The sequence below is a fragment of the Macrobrachium rosenbergii genome, chromosome 25 (assembly GCF_040412425.1).
Source record: "Macrobrachium rosenbergii isolate ZJJX-2024 chromosome 25, ASM4041242v1, whole genome shotgun sequence".
In the NCBI taxonomy this organism is placed as follows: domain Eukaryota; kingdom Metazoa; phylum Arthropoda; class Malacostraca; order Decapoda; family Palaemonidae; genus Macrobrachium; species Macrobrachium rosenbergii.
The window spans coordinates 47306910-47326159 of NC_089765.1; the positions used below are offsets into that span (position 1 = coordinate 47306910).

Here is a 19250-nt window from a genome sequence, read left to right on the forward strand (position 1 = left end):
TCTTGACCAAATAAAATATTTTGGCAAAGGCAACACGAGTTTATGTAAATTTATGTCCCACTAATTTAAAGTATACTACTGTTTCAACACTGCTAACAAAACTGCTACCTCTGCTATTAGCAGTAATAGTATTAGCGCTCGTAGCAGTTACAATTTTATAGCAGCGATAATAATAATTTATTATTATTATTATTATTATTATTATTATTATTATTATTATTATTATTATTATTATTATAAGAGCGATGATGCATTTTTGTATCCAGGGCAACGCAGCCCAAATACGATTTAAAAGAAGGATTTTATTTCGATAACCAAATTTTATATTTCTGGCGGGAAGAGTTTAACTAACGTACACACATCAAGGTAATATAATTATATCATGTATAAGTATACAGTAGGTTTTAAGTAAATAGAAAATTAAGTAGATCAGATCTCTTATAATTATCAGCACTCTTTAGTATACTGCATTTACTCTTATTTATATGCGTTTCTAGACACTTCAAGGAATAGATAAAAATTTAGTGAATAAATTAGAAAAAATAAACGAGGTCGATTTACAGATAAATGAGCCAATAAAATACTTAAAACAAAAAGCAAATAAAGAAGGTCACTGAAGACTGGTCTTACCAAAAAAGTTACGGTTCATACGAAATTCAAAGAAACTCGGCTAAGGCCAGAGGAAGAACTAATGATTCGTATTCATTTCGCCAAGGACACCAGGATTCCTAGACTGGGGATATCAGTACGGTCTGTTGCATCATTGTTGTTACTGATATATATATACATATATATATATATATATATATATATATATATATATATATATATATATATATATATATACTGTATATTATATGGGTGTGTGTATGTTTGTTCGTGTGCGTGTGTGTGCACTTTTTTGTACTTTTAAAATAGAAACAAAGGATCCACAGTTATTAAAAACAACTCGATATGCCTTCTATGTATCTACTTAAATGCACACTACATTTTATATTTTAATCGATATAACATTTTGCAAAATTTCATATCTTTGAAATGATACTGCTGATCATTGATTCTCTCTCTCTCTCTCTCACACAGACACACACAATACACAGATATATATTTATATTTTATATATATATATATATATATATATATATATATATATATATATATATATATATATATATATATATATATATCTTTTGATAGGTGTATTGATAACATATTTGTCCAAGCAATTATGGCGTCATTAGCGGTTAGATACTGGTTAATTACAAAAATTCGCAGCAACTGCAACACTTTACCACGAGGCAATATGCAAGAAGCACATCTCACGCACATGCGCTTCGAACATACATCCTTGCTTGTGTTGTATGTGTATGCGTCTGGGCGTGCGCGCGCGCTTGCAAGCATTACTTCGAGTGTGGGAAAGTGCGCGTGGACTCGCCAGATAAAAAACACGGAGTCTCAAATCATGTCGGTGACAGAGATTTTGCTTTAACCTGCCGTCGGGAACTCAAGGTTCTTTAACGGTGTCTCATTACGCGGCGCGCAAGCACGCTCGTAAAAACGTATCTACGAAGAGAGAGAGAGAGAGAATTCAATTGCTCTTTGTATTTTCCTTGAATTTAAGTCTTTCTCTTTATGATGAAAATGAGACCAGTTTCACATTCGAAAGTTTGCTTTCACTCGTTAATTTCTTGATTTCGTTTTAATTTTTTAAAAAATTCATCCGGAAGTGGAATTGTTCAGAGAACATATTATTCATTAGTAAGAAATATTTTATTAGTGAAAAATTTTTCCAAATTGTTTTAAGCCAAAAGTTAAAATTGCTTCAGTTACAAGTATATTTGTATTCATGAGCGTTCTATATACTTCGAGTTTCAATATTGTGTCAGTTAAATAGCAGGTACAGTGACAATATATATATGTATATATATATATATTATTTTATATAATATATATATATTTATATAAATATATTTTGCATGTATATATATATATATATATATATATATATATATATATATATATATATATATATATATATATAAAAATATTGCATGTGAATTAGTGACTGAACTACCATACATACACATACACAGACAGATGTATATATATATATATATATATATATATATATATATATATATATACACACACATACATACATACAGTATATATGACCAGAAATAGTCCATTACTATCGAATTCTTTTTACCAAGGAGATAAATTGCTCCATAAGGGAGTTATTTGTGATAACTTCATGTACCTTGACCAAGGTCAAAACATTTGCCTTTGTTTACTGGCAGTTCGAATCTCCGAGCGGCCAGTGAAGAACAGGAGGAATTTGTTTCTGGTGATAGAAATTCATTTCTCGCTATAATGTGGTTCGGAGTCCACAATAAGCTGTAGGTCCCGTTGCTAGGTAACCAATTGGTTCTTAGCCACGTAAAAATAAATCTAATCCTTCGGGCCAGCCCTAGGAGAGCTGTTAATCAGCTCAGTGGTCTGGTTAAACTAAGATATACTTTTGTTTACTGGCGCAAGGGAAACACTGACATTATCCACTCATTCATGAAGAATGGCTATTTGCAGATAGTACAGTGCTCAGTGGGGATAGTGAAGAGAAACTGCAGAGCCTAGTAAAAGATTTTCAGGAGTTTGCAAGAGGAGGAAGTTGAGAGTAAATGTGGAGGCAAATAGAAAACCAGGAAGCTGGATCATTTAATGTTCATATGGATAATGGAAGAATTACCTGTTGATTCGCATAAGCATTTGGAAGAAAATATTGATGATAGTAGGAGTAGGGAAGAAGTGAGTCACAAAATAGTGAAGAACGAAAGGTTGACTGGTGACTAGAATTGTCTATGGGAGCCAATGTGAGAATGTATGACGGGATTACCTAGCCAACTAACTTTTGTGGAAGTCAAGTGTGAAGGCTGAGTACAAGTTAAAGATTAAAACTGGTGAGATGATGTGTTTCTGTAGTATATATAACCTAAAGATTTAATATAATGGTGAAAAATATGGAAATGCATAGAAACGGTTAAAATGTTCGCATAAGTTGAGAATAATCAGGATATTATGAGGTTCAGTCATGCGGAAAGAATGGATGATGATTGGTGGGTGTAAAGAGTATATAATAATACCTATAAGGGCTTGGATGGATGGGTTAAAAGAGATATCGAAAAGGAAGGGCAAGATAGGGATACATGGTGAAGTTTGTGTGTGTGTGTGCTTGTATAGGAATGCACGACTGTGTAGGTTTATGAAATGTTTAATTTTGTGAAATTTGTACTGCACGGGAAGTTCATACATGATTCAGCAATCAAAGTATGAATGTATCAATTCCGTTGTCCCTTTATAATTTCTGGAGCCACCCCCAGTTAGGGGGAAACGTCCCAGTGTCGAAAGTCAGGGGTAATTTGATGCCAGTAATGTTGGCAATACTGCTCATGACTTCTCAGAATCATTTGGTGACGTCACAGCGTACAGCAAGCGCTTTCAAAATTCTTGCCCTATTTCTTCTCCAATAATCAATATTGTTTTTGTTGTCGTCGGTGATGAAATTTCTCCAGGTAAATTTGCTAGAACTGACTTTTATAACGAGACACTCATAACTTGATCATTCTTATGCCTAGTTTATCCACACACACACACACACAACACACACACACACACACACACACACATATATATATATATGTATAGATGCTTATTATATGTAAATTATATATATATATATATATATATATATTTGTATATATATATATATATATATATATATATATATATATATATATATATATATATATATATATATATATATATATATATATAATTTCAGTCGACTAAGCACGCGTACCCAATTAACTGCTTCCAGGGTCATTGCAGTTTTTAGCAAAAGATCCCGTTCGTCTTCCCTCCTCCCAACATGGAATAGATCTCGTGGTCTCTTACCGATAAGGCGCTATCTTTAAACCTTGGAGAGAGATAATCCTTTTGATCAACAGGGTCAGAAATCTTTACTGTGATCAACATTTATGCAAAAATTAAAACCCCATCTATGTTTGAATATAATCTCAACAGTTTAAACCTTTACAAACATACATACATACACATATATTTATATATACAGTATATTATATATATATATATATATATATATATATAGTATATATATATTTCTGACTCACACTGGGAACGAACCTCGGTCTCCCGAGTGACAGGCCAAGACGGTAGTTAAGTCGGTACTACCTAGTACCTCGGCCTGTCACTCGGGAGACTGAGAATAGCTCCCGGTGTGAGTCAGAAATTTATTTCTGTGAGAAACGTAGTCATGTTTTCATTATTTCCACTGATCATGACAAGCCTGAGTCTAATTAGGTAAATAAATAAAGATGTCACTAACCGCTGGTGAGATTCGAACCTACACAAGTGATTTTTAAGGAAATCCGTCAATCTACGATGAGGGATACAAGTCTAATTCAGCACTTACGTAAAATATCTGACAAATTCAGATATGGCACTAAAGAAACAGTCCTATTTTCACCATCGCATCATGGTGATTTAATAGTTATTACTTTTCATATCTTTGTGATAGACATTTGCTACGTTTAAAGCGTTCCGTGTAATAATATTCCTGATACTTTGTGCTGTAGGTGTTGCTATAGTCAGACTTATAAAATAAAGCCAATAAATCAACACTTGCTCCCTGTCATTTGATTTTCTTACTAGGTTGATGAACGTGCTGAATATAAATTTTTATTCCCGCTACTTTGAACTTGGCGTGTAATTTTAACAATGTTATCCCTTAATATACAAGGAAAACTCGCAATCATTAAAAACAAGTAAAATATGGCCGAAGTTTCTTCTGCGCAATCGAGTTTTCTGTGCAACGTGCAATGCTGTATGAACCGCGGCCCATTAAACTTTCAGCCACGGCCCAGTGGTCGCCTGTCCTATAGCGCTGCCAGACGCATGATCATGACTAACTTTAACCTTAAATACAATAAAAACTACTAAGGCTAGAGGGCTGCAATTTGGTAAGTTTGTTGATTGGAGAGTTTTTAAGATCTGAGGGCAAACAGAAAAAGTGCGGACGGACAGACAAAGCTATCTCGGTAGTTTTCTTTTTCAGAAAACTAAAAAGCCTAAGCAATAATGAATTCAATTACAAACAAACATGATTAACATTCAAGCCAAAAAAAAAAAAAAACAACATGAAAGGAGATAGCCATGATTACACGAAACAAAGGCGTAACCCTCATTAACAACGCAGATCACCGACAGATGGCAGCGCTGTGCAGCCACCATCCCCTTTGGCGATCATGCTGAACGGGTCTTCCATGGGACGGGTGCGTGGCCACTCAGAACTGGGTCAGGCTTAACTGCACGGTAAAACTTACATGGAGTTGTGTTTATAGGAAGTGATACTATTGAAAGTACCGCGACGACTACAATTACCACTATAAAGGCCTCTCAAAAAGCAAAGAAAACAGTAGACCTACTCTTCGTGCGCAAAAAATCCTATTATTTAAATAAATAAATGAATGAAACCAAATGTAAACATAAAAGTAAATTAAATGAAACGCAAAAAAGAGGTAGAAAAATAAAATTAGGCGTTAAGAAATAAAGCAATAAAACTAAAAGTAAACAAGCGCACTTATTTTTCGTTTCCGCCTAACGGAGATGGTCGGCATTCCGGAATGGTATCTAACCTACTCTTTCAATTCCTCGGTGCGATAACCAGTTGTGATTTCTTCCTTGCTTACCGACCGTATTTTTTTTTTTTAGATGGATTTCGTGTCTATTATGAAAAGGTTTAGACATAATATATGAAAATATATACATTAAAAGCAGTAAGCGGGTATACAAACAAATATAGAATACTGAATCCGTATAACTCGAGGCTGGAATAATGTATATTTAAAGGTTACACCCGACTTTGTTTCCATCAAAACTACATTTCATTATTCATTTATTTACATATTTTAACATTTTTTCGTTAGGTGTGGTCTCAAGTAGGTCATACACACACACACACACACACACACACACACACACACACATATATATATATATATATATATATATATATATATATATATATATATATATATATATATACATACATACTGTATGTCACTGTATCATGACTTATATGCCCCTCAGTCTGTGTTAAAAATACGAACTACCTTCAAGGCACGTACGACAAAAAAAAAAAAAAAAAAACAGTTAAAATTGTTTTAAAGGGATTTTTTTATTGCATGAATTGCGTTTTGTAGTGGCGTTCCACTTAAAAGCAATGGAATGTGCCTATTTAACATTTCCGCATCAATGACAACCTGATTTAGAGTTTTTTACTGTTCTTTTTAGTTATAATGAGGAAGTTCGTCATCAAAATGGACGAAGTACACACGCACGCGCATGCACATGCACTTACATTCTGTTCTGTTGGAATATATTATCCTCTGCTCTATGACTGCTTCTTTCCTTTTACGGCTGAAGTTTGAAATTGACTCGTTTTCCGTGATTCCTATAACCTTCAAACTTGCAAGAGGCGAGGCTTTCGCTGTCCTCGTGTGAGTCCTACTTTTATGACTGAAATTGTTCCTCCATCTTCCCTTGAATTATTATTATTATTATTATTATTATTATTATTATTATTATTATTATTATTATTATTATTATTTCTAGAACGAATGACGATGCGGGAAATAGAGCATATTTCCGTTAAGTGACTGAACAGTTCATTCTTAGGCCTATCTTTCATGACTCAGTAAATAGAGAAAATTGCCTACGTGTTCAGACCCAATAAATAGAGCAAATTTCTATCAGCTGCGACTGAACAGGTTATTTTTAGGCGTACACTTCCTGACCCAATAAATAGAGCAAATGTCCATTAACATCAACTGAACTGTTCATTCTTTGGGCCTATATTTCCTGAACCAATAACTAGAGTAGATTTTCATCAACTGCAACTTAGCAAATTTCCATTAACTGCAACAGCTGTTCATTTTCTAGGCCTATCTTTCCTGACCTATAAATAGCGCAAATTTCAACTAACTGCCACTGAATTGTTCATTCTTTAGGCCTATATTTCTTGACCCAATAAATGGAGCAGATTTCAATTAACTACAACTGACCGGTTCACTCTTTAGGCCTATACCGTTTCCTGACACAGTACATAGAACAAATTCTCATTAACTACAACGGAACAATTTATTCTTGAGGCCTACATTTCCTGACCCAGTAAGTAGAGCTCATTTCCATCAACTGCAACTGAGCAAATTTCTATTAACTGCAACTGAACAGTTCATTCTCTAGGCCCATATTTCCTGCCCTAATAAATCATAAACTGCAACTGAACTGTTCATTCTTTACGCCTACATTTCCTGACCCAATAAAGTGCGTTTCTTTTATAAAATATTGCGTAAGTTTATGACGCGTGCGTCACAGTTAGCGATACAAAACGATCGTGACTTGAGTGGCGGGGTTGGCCGAGTTGCAAATTTGGGCTAAACGGAAACCAGGGCATTTGATTCGGGCATGTGGGTTTGAAGGACAGGGTTGGATACCCAGAATTTAATTTTTCAACCGGATTTGGTTGATATTTAAGTGTATAGATTATGTTATGTTTGAGCAATGCCTAATAGGAGATTATTATTATTATTATTTTATTATTATTATTATTATTATTATTATTATTGTTATTATTATTAAATGTTAATAAGAAACACTACTTGAGAGAGTATTAACCAGTGAAGCGATCTTCCACCATAGAAAATGTTAAAAAAGGAGGAGAGAATTAATGAATACAGATGACAAGGCAAACTTATAGAAAACATTTATAAACAAAGATTTTGTAGTTGTTTATATTTGATTTTTTAAGCTTTAGTAGTGTATTATTCAGTTATATATTCGCTTGTCATTCTCTCCGAACTTTGCTTCGATTTTTCATATGTGGCATTTCTGTCTGAATAATAATAATAATAATAATAATAATAATAATAATAATAATAATAATAATAATAATAATAATAATAATAATTACATCTTAATCATGATCCTACAGTGAACTTCACGTTAAAATTTCACAAAATATTAGACAAGAAATTACAGAGAGAATCTTAATACAATTGGTTTTCATTCCTATTTTGAGATGAGGTTGCTAGACCCACTCCCAGCCCCACTGGTGTTAAAATGCTCATATGCCAAAGCTGTCTAACATTTCCTTCGAGGTCACCCAGTCAAAGTCTGACCATAATAAAATCTCTCTAGCTCCTGTAATCGCACGACCAATTCAGAGCGGGAATTAGGAACGGATTCAAAATGGTGGTGCACAAAGAAAATGGATGGAATATAGAAGGTTACTAATTAACTTATATTTTCGTCTGTTTATTTAATGATTTGTTAATTTATTTTTTCTAATAACTGATCTCATCTGTGTGTATTTCCTGTTACCTTCTGTTACTTCTTTCAAATGAACGCCATGCTCTGTGGAAGCTTTGAATTGTGATTCAATGGCCCCTGAGGCCTAGTTCCATATGAACAGGGTTCGTCTTCTGAATAATAATAATAATAATAATAATAATAATAATAATAATAATAATAATAATAATAATGAAGTATAGGGAAAGGTAAGATTAAAATCAAGACTTTATAAGAAAAGAATAGAAACAGGAAAGGAAATAAAATAAGAGATGGAGAGAAAATTACGAGACATAAAATCAAACGAGCACCTGCTTAAAAAGTGAATGAAAGCGCACAGACACTTTTATTAACACAAATACTTAGACAATAGGAAAGAAAAGACATCCTAGGAAGACAGAAGGAGGAAATAACTTAGAAAACAGTAAGAGACGAATGGCAGATCCAGCTACACCAGCGGACATGACGCGTCAAAATCCTAGAGGCTGAAAAGGCGTCGGGGTGCAGGACGGAAGGACCTCAGCAAAGTCATAACACAAATACACTCTTTACATTCTGTACAAAGGATATTGTAAGATCTATTTGCATATGTGGAGATGCGCTATATTACACTTTCAAGAGGTCACGACGAGTGACGGAACAGCTGGGGTGTTGTGCTTATAGTAAATGGAACAGAGAGTTAATCTTCGTTCTTTTGTCCATCAGCTGAATTTGGAAGAACTGAGAAGATTCAGAAAATATTGTCAAATTAATAAGAAGTTGATCAACAATAAAAAAAAACATAGAATTTAAAGAAATTTGCATACAAGAAAAACTTTGCCTCAAAGCATATATATATATATATATATATATATATATATATATATATATATATATATATATATATATATATATATATATATATATATATATATATATTGTATGTATATATATACATATATATACATATATATATTATACACACACACATTATATGTTTATATATATATATATATATATATATATATATATATATATATATATATATATATATATATATATATATATATATATAACATACATGCACTCACACAAACACACATACATATATATATATACATATATATACATACATATATAGAATCTACTGGTCGACTTTTTACCAGTACACGTATATAACCACAATGCCCTCTTAACTTCTCGAATTCTTCACACTACTGTATTTTGGATACGCTTGTCACTACAAAGCCTGTGATCCAAATGCAAGAATATGCAGTAATTCTGAAGTAATTCTGCTACGGACATCAGAATTTCTTCATATTCTTGCGTTTGGATCTAAGGCTTTGCAGTGACAAGCGGATCCAAAGTAGTGTGAAGAATTCGAGAAGTTAAGAGGGCGTTAATGGTTACTTATATATATATATATATATATATATATATATATATATATATATATATATATATATATATAATCAATCAACACAATCACGTGTGGAACAGAAATAAATTTCTGACTCACGTCGGGATCGAACCCAGGTCTCTCTGGTGAAAGGCAAAGGCGCTATCCACTAGGCCATACAAGTCTCGTGAGTCAGAAATTTATATATATATGTATATGTGTGTGTGCATATGGCCTATTTACAGATATGCCAGCAGATGTTACATTCTCCTTCTGCACTTGTATACAAATTGTTATTGTCTTCTTTATTAGTCATACGAATGAAACAAGCCTTAAAGGCAATTACCTTGCAGCAACAGAATTTAGAAAACGGAGATTAATAAAGAGCAGAATTTAGAAAACGAAGTTTCAGAACTTAAGATATAAGATGATTATTCTACACAGTCCACAAAGAAGCGACTTACCTTGTATTCGTATATCTGTGATACTGAAATATGGTTGCGAAATCGCCAAAGCTGCTTCGGTAGACACAAACATATATTTATGTCATGTACAATGACATAAATATATGTACGTCGGAAGATTTTCATGAGTTCCAGATGTGAACCTCATTGTGAGAGAGAGAGAGAGAGAGAGAGAGAGAGAGAGAGAGAGAGAGAGAGAGAGAGAGAGAGAGAGAGGAATTGTCTTTGTCATTCATCAGGGTTCAGTACTTTCAGAAATTAAAAACATTGTTCAGAAATCATTAAACAAACTTTTTTGGTCAAACCTTTAGTATGAAATTGAACTGTAATCATTTTAATCAACTTCTGATAAATAAGGAGAGAGAGAGAGAGGAAAATGTATTTTTTTAATATTACCATAGCCTATAGATCACGCCCATGCAAAAGAATAAGAGAGAGAGAGAGAGGGGGGAAATATATTTTCTGAATATTGCCGTACAGATCACGCCCTTGCAAGAGAGAGAGATAGAGAAAATTTTTCTTTTTGCATTACGGCAGTCACCTTGCAAGGACACTTTAGAAACAGCTCAGACTAGTATCTAGGTACCAAGCCACCCGCCGCCCCGTCAGGTATCTAGGTAACCCGGAGACCTTGGCCCATTACCCTCTCCCAGGTAATCGTCTGGAAAGTAAAGGAATGTAAGAGAGTCATAATGGAGATATTAGATACAAATTATATAAGTGATGATTTTATTACCTTATGAAAAGATAAAAAAATCAATTCACCAGGAAGGCGAAGGAAAGAGGCCACGAGTCGTTTACTTATCAAAACATGTCAAATTTTCACCCAAAACAAAACAGCGCCTCGCGCGACCCTCGACAAAATAACACCAAGCCAGGCGAGAAAGTGGAAGTTGAGTTGGCTGAAAAAGAGTGAAAGGTACCTCTGGTTTGTTTGTATGTTTGTGCAATTGGAGGGTTTGTGTGCTATAACAGTGGCATCACAACATAAAAGGTCAGCTAAGTTTTTTTGTCGTTGTCATACATTCTCTACTGCAAGACTGTGGAGCCTGCCTCCCGCCAATATTTTCTAATTAACGCGGCTTGTGTGGTGGCATTAGATTTTCTGACGTGTTGCATTTTATATTTACATATGGCAAGGTTTGTTGTCTTGCCTTTGTGTGTGTATATATATATATATATACAGTATGTATATATATATATATATATATATATATATATATATATATATATATATATATATATATATATATATATATATATATATATATATAAATAGCCTATATAACGAATGGCACTGTCTCTTCTAGAAAGTCTAATCTTTAATAGGAACAATATGGGCAGCAGAAACTTCAGCATTTCCAGTTACAAATTTATTTATTTCCATGGTAATGGAAATGCCTAAATTTATAACTGGGAATGCTGAAGTTCCTGCTAACCATATTGTTCTATTTTATATATATATATATATATATATATATATATATATATATATATATATATATATATATATTATATATATATATATATATATATATATATATATATATATATATACATATATATCCTCTCTCTCTGATTTATCAGTATCGTGTCTAAATGTAGGAGCTGTTTTTCCTATTAATGACTTTTTAAGCCTGTTCCATATGATTGTTTATTCATTTTGAATAATAGTCATAATTGTAAGAGTAATGGTAACGTATGTAAAGTAGATTACCAGTCCTTTGAAGGCAGTAAAATTTATAAACCAAGGATAACATATAAACCATAGAAGGAATTAACGACTTTTTATGAGGAATTAACGAAATGTCATGCAAATATTGAGAGAAGAGGAGGTGGGAGCAGAAACGAATAAGTGCGCGATTATATATCATAATGACCATGTTTACAGTGATGAGCGACCCCCACACCACCAGATGTCACCACCGCTATGCAATAATGACTAACCAAGAAATGAGAATGCTAGCGGTATGATCATTCATCCATACCGTCATCTTACAGAATGTGGAATTCTCTTCTTTTCCCTTTGTTTATTTAAGAAGAGACACCTGCTCTTCTTGCAGTGCCTGAGCTGGGTTTGTGCAGGCATGCGCATCTTCGTCTCCTCACCAAAGAGAGAGAGAGAAAAATTAAAATTGTATAATCTGCAAATACCAACCAACAGATGGCAGCACAGCGAGTGTCGAAGCCCAGAAATTATTCCATAGCAAATCTTTACCATTGGTTGACCTTAATGGTTACCGTAGGTTGGATCCCCTCGGGGCAGGCTTCGTCAGTCCATGGAACTGACCGAGAGTTAAACACGTCTCTCTCTCTCTATAGAGAGAGAGAGAGAGAGAGAGAGAGAGAGAGAGAGAGAGAGAGAGATAGAGAGTGAAAGTTGTAGGGTACGGGATTGTTGCTGTTGCGTTTTACAAATTCACCCAGCGGACATACTATAGTACCGTTTACCCTGAGGATATAACCTAAGGTACCGGTTGATGTAGAGAGGTGATCCGTTACAAGAAATGAGTTGAAGACCTGTTTTAGAAAAGTGGAGAGAGGAAAATGAATGCTAAAGACAGGGCTCTACCATTGATAAGTGTTATTTAGTGAAAGAAAAGGAAGCTATTTTGAAAAACCAACAATGAACGCTAAAAGGCTGAACTTCCCAAAAACGTAATCATGAAGTTAGGGGCAAATATATAAGCATATAATCAAAGTAGAACTTATGGAACAATTATACACCGCAATTAATGCTATGACATTAACTGCAGGTTATTTGCGATCGTTTATCAGAAAATATTGTTGAAATGATCGTAGGATTTAAATAAGCACAGTTCTGCCAAGCAGTAGCCTACATTATATGCCCAACAAATTACTGTATTCGCATATTGGCGTACTTGAAGAGTTGCATTATGGTTAGCCTACCTGTCATGCAACTTTTAAGCAAAAAGGAATTACGCTCTCACAAACCACAAGCACGCGCCTGCGCATAAGTACGAGTTGTAAGCTATGGGTTAAATCTTCATGAACCGCAAAACTATTTCCTTGTGGATTTCTTTTAAAGAAGTCCCCGAACGGAGGTAGTACTGTCAGTGCACCTCACGCGGTGCACTGTAGGCATTGTTCTTTGCTGCGTCCCTTCGGCCCCTGCTGCAGCCCCTTTCATTCCTTTTACTGTACCTCCTTTCGTATTCTCTTTCTTCCATCTTTCTTTCCTCAACCCTCTTCAAACAATTGTTTCATCAAACCTCTTACTGTCAATTTTCGTTTCAGCGCTGAATGACTACACTGGTCCCAGCGCTTGGCCTTTAGCCTAAATTCTACTGTACAGTATATTCCTTCCTTCCTTCCCTCTTTTAAAGAAGCTTTCTGACAATATCTAATATCAGTCATGACAAGAATCAAAAGTGAGATTCCTAATGAGTGCTGCAGTTTCCACTGTCTTCATCAGGAATACGTTTAGTTCCCTCTATCACAGACATGTTGGAGTTATCGAAATTTTGATTTTGGTTATCTTTTGTTATCAAAATTGTAATTCTCTTTCCGTTATCAGCAACGCGATTCAGTTAACATTATCGGAAACATGATTCAGTTTCCTTTAACAAAACATGGCGCCGTTTCCATTATCGTCGACATGCTTCCGTTTCCTCTGTAAGGAAATTTGAGTTTGTTTCAGCTGTCAGGAAACTGAGTTCTCAAAATGATCGGATTCATTTTCGTAATAACAAAAATAAAATAAAATTCATGGCAGAGGAAACGGAAACATGTTCCCGATAATGGAAATGACATCGTGTTCTGATAAAGGGAACTGAATCACGTCCCCGATAATGGAAAATGAATCATATTCCTGATAAAAAAAAATAGATTTTAATAACCAAAGATAACCAAATCAAGGTCCCGGTTATCTTCAGGAACAAGATTCTGTTTCCTTTATCAGAAACAGGTTTCGGTTTTCGTTATCAAAAGCAAGATATTGAAGCCACTAATTTCAACATAAGTTATTCCTCGTAAAGTTTATGATCCCACGTTGGCTAAAGCAAAGAAAATCCTTATTTCCCTGGTAATTCAAAAGCCAAATTTCCTTCTCCGTTTGGGGAATGTGTCACGAGTTTGATAACCTAATTGCAACATAAGTTATTCGTTGTAATGTTTATGATCCCACGTTGGCAAAGGAAAGACAATCCTTATTTCTCCGATGATTCAAAAGCCAAAATTCTTTCTCCGTTTGGAGAATGTGTCGCGCGTCTGATGACCTAAGAAGAAGAAGAAGACGAAAAATAAACCTGTTCCCCGAAGAGCCATCTGGCGAGAGACGCCCTCAGAATCTTCAAAGACTCTGAGCTACAGGTAAATGTGTTTCATTATCTGCTTATTCTCTTAGACGCGTCGCTCCAGAAGGTGCTACCCTAACTATTTGCATCAGTAATTTGGTGTGAGGCTGATAGCCTTACCCCCTGCCTTCCGGTTGCAGGGAGGATTACGTAGCAACGGTGTCTAGCATCTCTTTGGTGGACTCTGTCTCAGCTGATGACTAGACCTACGTTCTTAACTTTCAGATCAGGCGACTAGCTGCAAAGGGAACGGATTACTCCCTCACGTGGTACACTGTAGGCATTACTCAAGGTTCTTTGAAGCGTCCCCTTAGGCCCCTAGCTGCAACCCCTTTCATTCCTTTTACTGTACCTCCGTTCATATTCTCTTTCTTCCATCTAACAGTTGTTTCATAATGCAGCTGCGAGCTTTTCCTCCTGTTACACCTTTCAAACCTTTGAACTGTCAATATCCCTTTCAGCGCTGGATGACCTCATTGGTCCCAGCGCTTGGCCTTTGGCCTAAGTTTTATGTTCCAGTCCATTTCCTGAACGGGTTGCGTTTGTCATGAAGTTTATCGTAATTATTATTGTTATTCGAAATAGGCAAACTCTTTATACATAACAAATCCAAAAGACCATCACTTGCAAATACAGCTCCCACAACACATCAGAATGCGCATTTGCGACAAATATACAAAACTAAAAAACAAAAAAGCTCAGTAAAACCAATGGCAATGGTATATGCCGTTGTTATGTGAAATTTCAATCTCTCTCGATGGAATAATTATCACGACAGAAGCAACAAATAACAAGATAATTAGAATATAAGTAAACTACTTTAAACAAAACATTTCTTAGCTTACCAACAACAGCAGAGCAACACTGACAACCGTGACAAATAAAAACAAGATAATTTTAATTAAATGAACATTCCAGTAAAGAAATACGCCACCAAAAGTAAATGAATAAATAAATAAATTAATTAATTAATAGACAGATAAATAAATAATAAATAAGTCAGGCTTAACGTACAAACAATTACCGAAACAAACTCTCCTGTACTCCGTAGAGTGAGAGAAAATGAGATACTTTTTGACGCAGGGTTGAGGTCATCTATTTGAACCTTCTGATTTTTATTTTTTTCCAGGTTTTAACCTACAAAGGATTTCACCAAACGGAAAACGGTAAATAGTTACCGTAACGCATTTACCGACAGTACTAAAGAACTCGTTTTTCCTCTTGACTGGATTCGAAACTTGACGAGGGAAAATGATAGATTCTTTATTTCATTTCTTGTTTTTTTTTTCATATTAATAGATTTTAGCAGAAATCATTTCCAAAAATGTATGGATGTTGAGATGTTAAAGAGTTTATTTGTATAGTTATTGTATAAGTCAAATCTGTGAAAATAACTATCAGATTTTATACATTATATATATATATATATATATATATATATATATATATATATATATTATATATATATATAAATAGATAGATAGATAGATATAATTATGATATATATATATATATATATATATATATATATATATATATATATATATACTGTATATATATATATATATATATATATATATATATATATATATATATATATATATATAAATATATATATACACATATATATCCCAAAGACATTCACTGTGAGGTCCTCTCATGGAGGACCTCATCTTCAAGGAACCTTGAAGTTGGAGGCAGTCGAGCCTCTGAAAGCTTGAAAATAAAGAATCAACTCTTTTGAACCTTCCGTATTATTGAGGTCCTCAGTGAATATATATATATATATATATATATATATATATATATATATATATACGTAATATATATGTGTATATATTATATATATATATAGGCTATATATATATATATATATATATATATATGTAATATATATGTGTATATATATATATATATATATATATATATATATATATATATATATATATATATATATATATATATATATATATATATATATATATATATATATATATATATATATGACTATTTATCACATCACCGTGATTCATATACAATCAGAAAGCTACAAACGTCCTTTAATATCCAATTCGCTCTACCTCGAAAATAATATATTTTCATATATATGTTACCGAAGGGGAATTTTTAGTTGATAATAAGTCCACCGTCCCGTGGGGGTCGAACCAGCGACGGACGAGGACTCAGGACTACAGGGACGCACTAACCCAGTCGGCCACAAGTGCGTCCCTGTAGTCCTGAGTCCTCGTCCGTCGCTGGTTCGACCCCACGGGACGGTGGACTTATTATCAACTAAAAATTCCTTCGGTAACATATATGAAAATATATTATTTCGAGGTAGAGCGAATTGGATATTAAAGGACGTTTGTAGCTTTCTGATTATATATATATATATATATATATATATATATATATATATATATATATATATATATATATATATATATATATATATATATATATATATATATATATATATATGTGTGTGTGTGTGTGTGTGTGTGTGTGTTGTTTTATGTACAAAACTCAGTTGTGTGTATGAAAATGTACAATGTCTATTGGGATGGCTAATTTTCAGTATAAACCAGTCTCCGCTTCCCGGGATGTGCTTTAATTCTTGCAATACCAACAGGAATTCGCGTTACCTTTAAGAAATCATATCACTGCGTGACATTGCATTTTAGTGTAAGATATCCTCTATTTCTGAAATAACATTTTATGTTGTAATACCGTTACACGACACTTTTTTGAGGGTCTTTCGATATAGCAACGCTGGAAAGGAATTCAACTTCTTTCATTTTTGTTGAGCAATATTGGTGCAGAAACAGCTATTGACCGTCTAAGTCACAAGTAGCTGCCTTTCTCGGAGACTTTTCAAGGCCTGCTTTTACCGAACGACTAACAAATATATCGGGACACAAGTTATCAAAATGTAGCCATTCAGTTCGCTAGGAGTTTAATCTTGGCTACAACCAAAATGTGGAATAGTTTGCACAGTGCATTTGTGGAACCTTCTGATTTCCAAATATTCAAACGAGGAGCAAATTCAATCCTTCTCTCTGCTGCTGACGTCTCCTGAATTTTAAGTGTATCGGTTTTATCTTCTATATCATCGTATTTATTTATTTAATCATCTGTTCCTATAATTGGTTTCCCTTTGGAACCCTCTGTCCATAAGGATTTTCAGCTGAAGACTTAAAGAAAGAAAGAAAGAAAGAAAGCAAGCATCATGTTACACTTGGGTCAACATCATAATAAGAATTGTAATTACGATGATAATCATAACATCCCTTTCATAGAAACTCTCGGTTCGTAATATACTGTAGATGAGGACACACGTTATGTTCATTAGATTGCGAATACAAATTAAGCTACAATGCCATATTTCCCTATGCTTTTTCAAGGCCAAAGTCCAGTGAGCGGGGCAGCTGATACCCTTTTGTATCCCAGACCAGATGTAAATAAAAATCACAAAGGAATAAGAAGAGAGAGAGAGAGAGAGAGAGAGAGAGATGAGGTTGGTTGTTTAACCGCAAAGACCTGCCTCCTCTTAAGGGAAGAAGAGTTATAGAAACCTGGAAACTCATAAGCAGGAAATGAATTCCAAAGCTTGGTGGTAAATGGGAAGAATGAGTCACTGTGTTGTCAGAAAATAGGGATGCAGCTTTAAAAGCACCTTACTTTATTAACTTTGTCCTATTTTTATCACCTACTGTGTAATTATACACATATTTATTTCTGTACAGTACTTATTTTTAGTTTTATTTATCAATCGTCTTACATTTTCATCTGTATTTCATGAGACCTCTCCAAAATAAAGGATAAAAATAGTAGTAGCAAACAATATATCCCACATATTTGCCCAGTTTACTACTGCAACTAATACCATTACTACTACTAGTAATGGTATTATCACACACATAAACATATATTACTCGTGAGTGCTTTGTTTACAAACAGTCAACTCTAGTGATGCCTCAGCCCCTTACATCCTTGTTGATTGGAATCTTCACGTCCGTTTACCTGCCCGGAAGGGCGGTTCATGTTACCTTACATAATATCAACTCTCAGGAGTATCAAGGTAAACCTTATACCGAAGTCATACTAGTCAGGAATTGAGGAGGCGTTTATACGTTTACACCTTTACAGCTACATAAGCGTTCGGATACAAAGCCTCCTCAGAGACACATCAAAATTCCGTTTTAAAAAATGGTCAAACCAATCGTCAAAACAGGTTTTAGAGCCACAGAAAAAGAGCCAAACCTAGCATGAGACGTACATTCAGTAGCCGTAAAACACTCGGCAATGCTTATCGTACGCTCATCCAAAACTAACGAAATTGTAAGCACACCTCACACCTCGGGCGATTTAAACGGTCGAGTGGGAACGTGGCACAACCTTTCTTCACCAAAGAAACCGAGAGACTGGCGGTGGTGGCCTGGCCTGCTGTTTTGAAGTCCACTCTTCCTACAAGACAGACGAAGGAGTTGAGGAGGAAGAGGGGCTGGGGGGTGGGGGAGAGAAAGGTACCAGCTTCCCTGGCCTCTCGGCCAATGGCATTTTTCCATCGCGTGATTTGCGTAGAACGAGAGAGTTGGGAAAATAGAAATATATGATAAATAAAAAAAAATATGTTATAAGCATTTATTGTGATAAATCTGATTTATG

At 34.3% G+C, this 19250-nt stretch overlaps 1 protein-coding gene across 3 annotated transcripts in view; it reads right to left on the reverse strand.

Annotated features, from left to right (window-relative positions):
• LOC136852636 (peptide transporter family 1-like) overlaps window positions 1-19036 on the reverse strand; it is a 37380-nt gene extending 18344 nt beyond the window's left edge. Inside the window, exon 1 of one of the 3 annotated variants that reach the window (XM_067127568.1) lies at window positions 18934-19036. The gene's annotated coding sequence lies outside the window, so the exon portion shown is untranslated. Of the gene's footprint in view, window positions 1-18861 lie in introns of all 3 variants that reach the window. The other 2 variants (XM_067127571.1, XM_067127570.1) reach the window with 2 other exon arrangements.
• Between the last annotated feature and the right edge of the window lie 214 nt (window positions 19037-19250).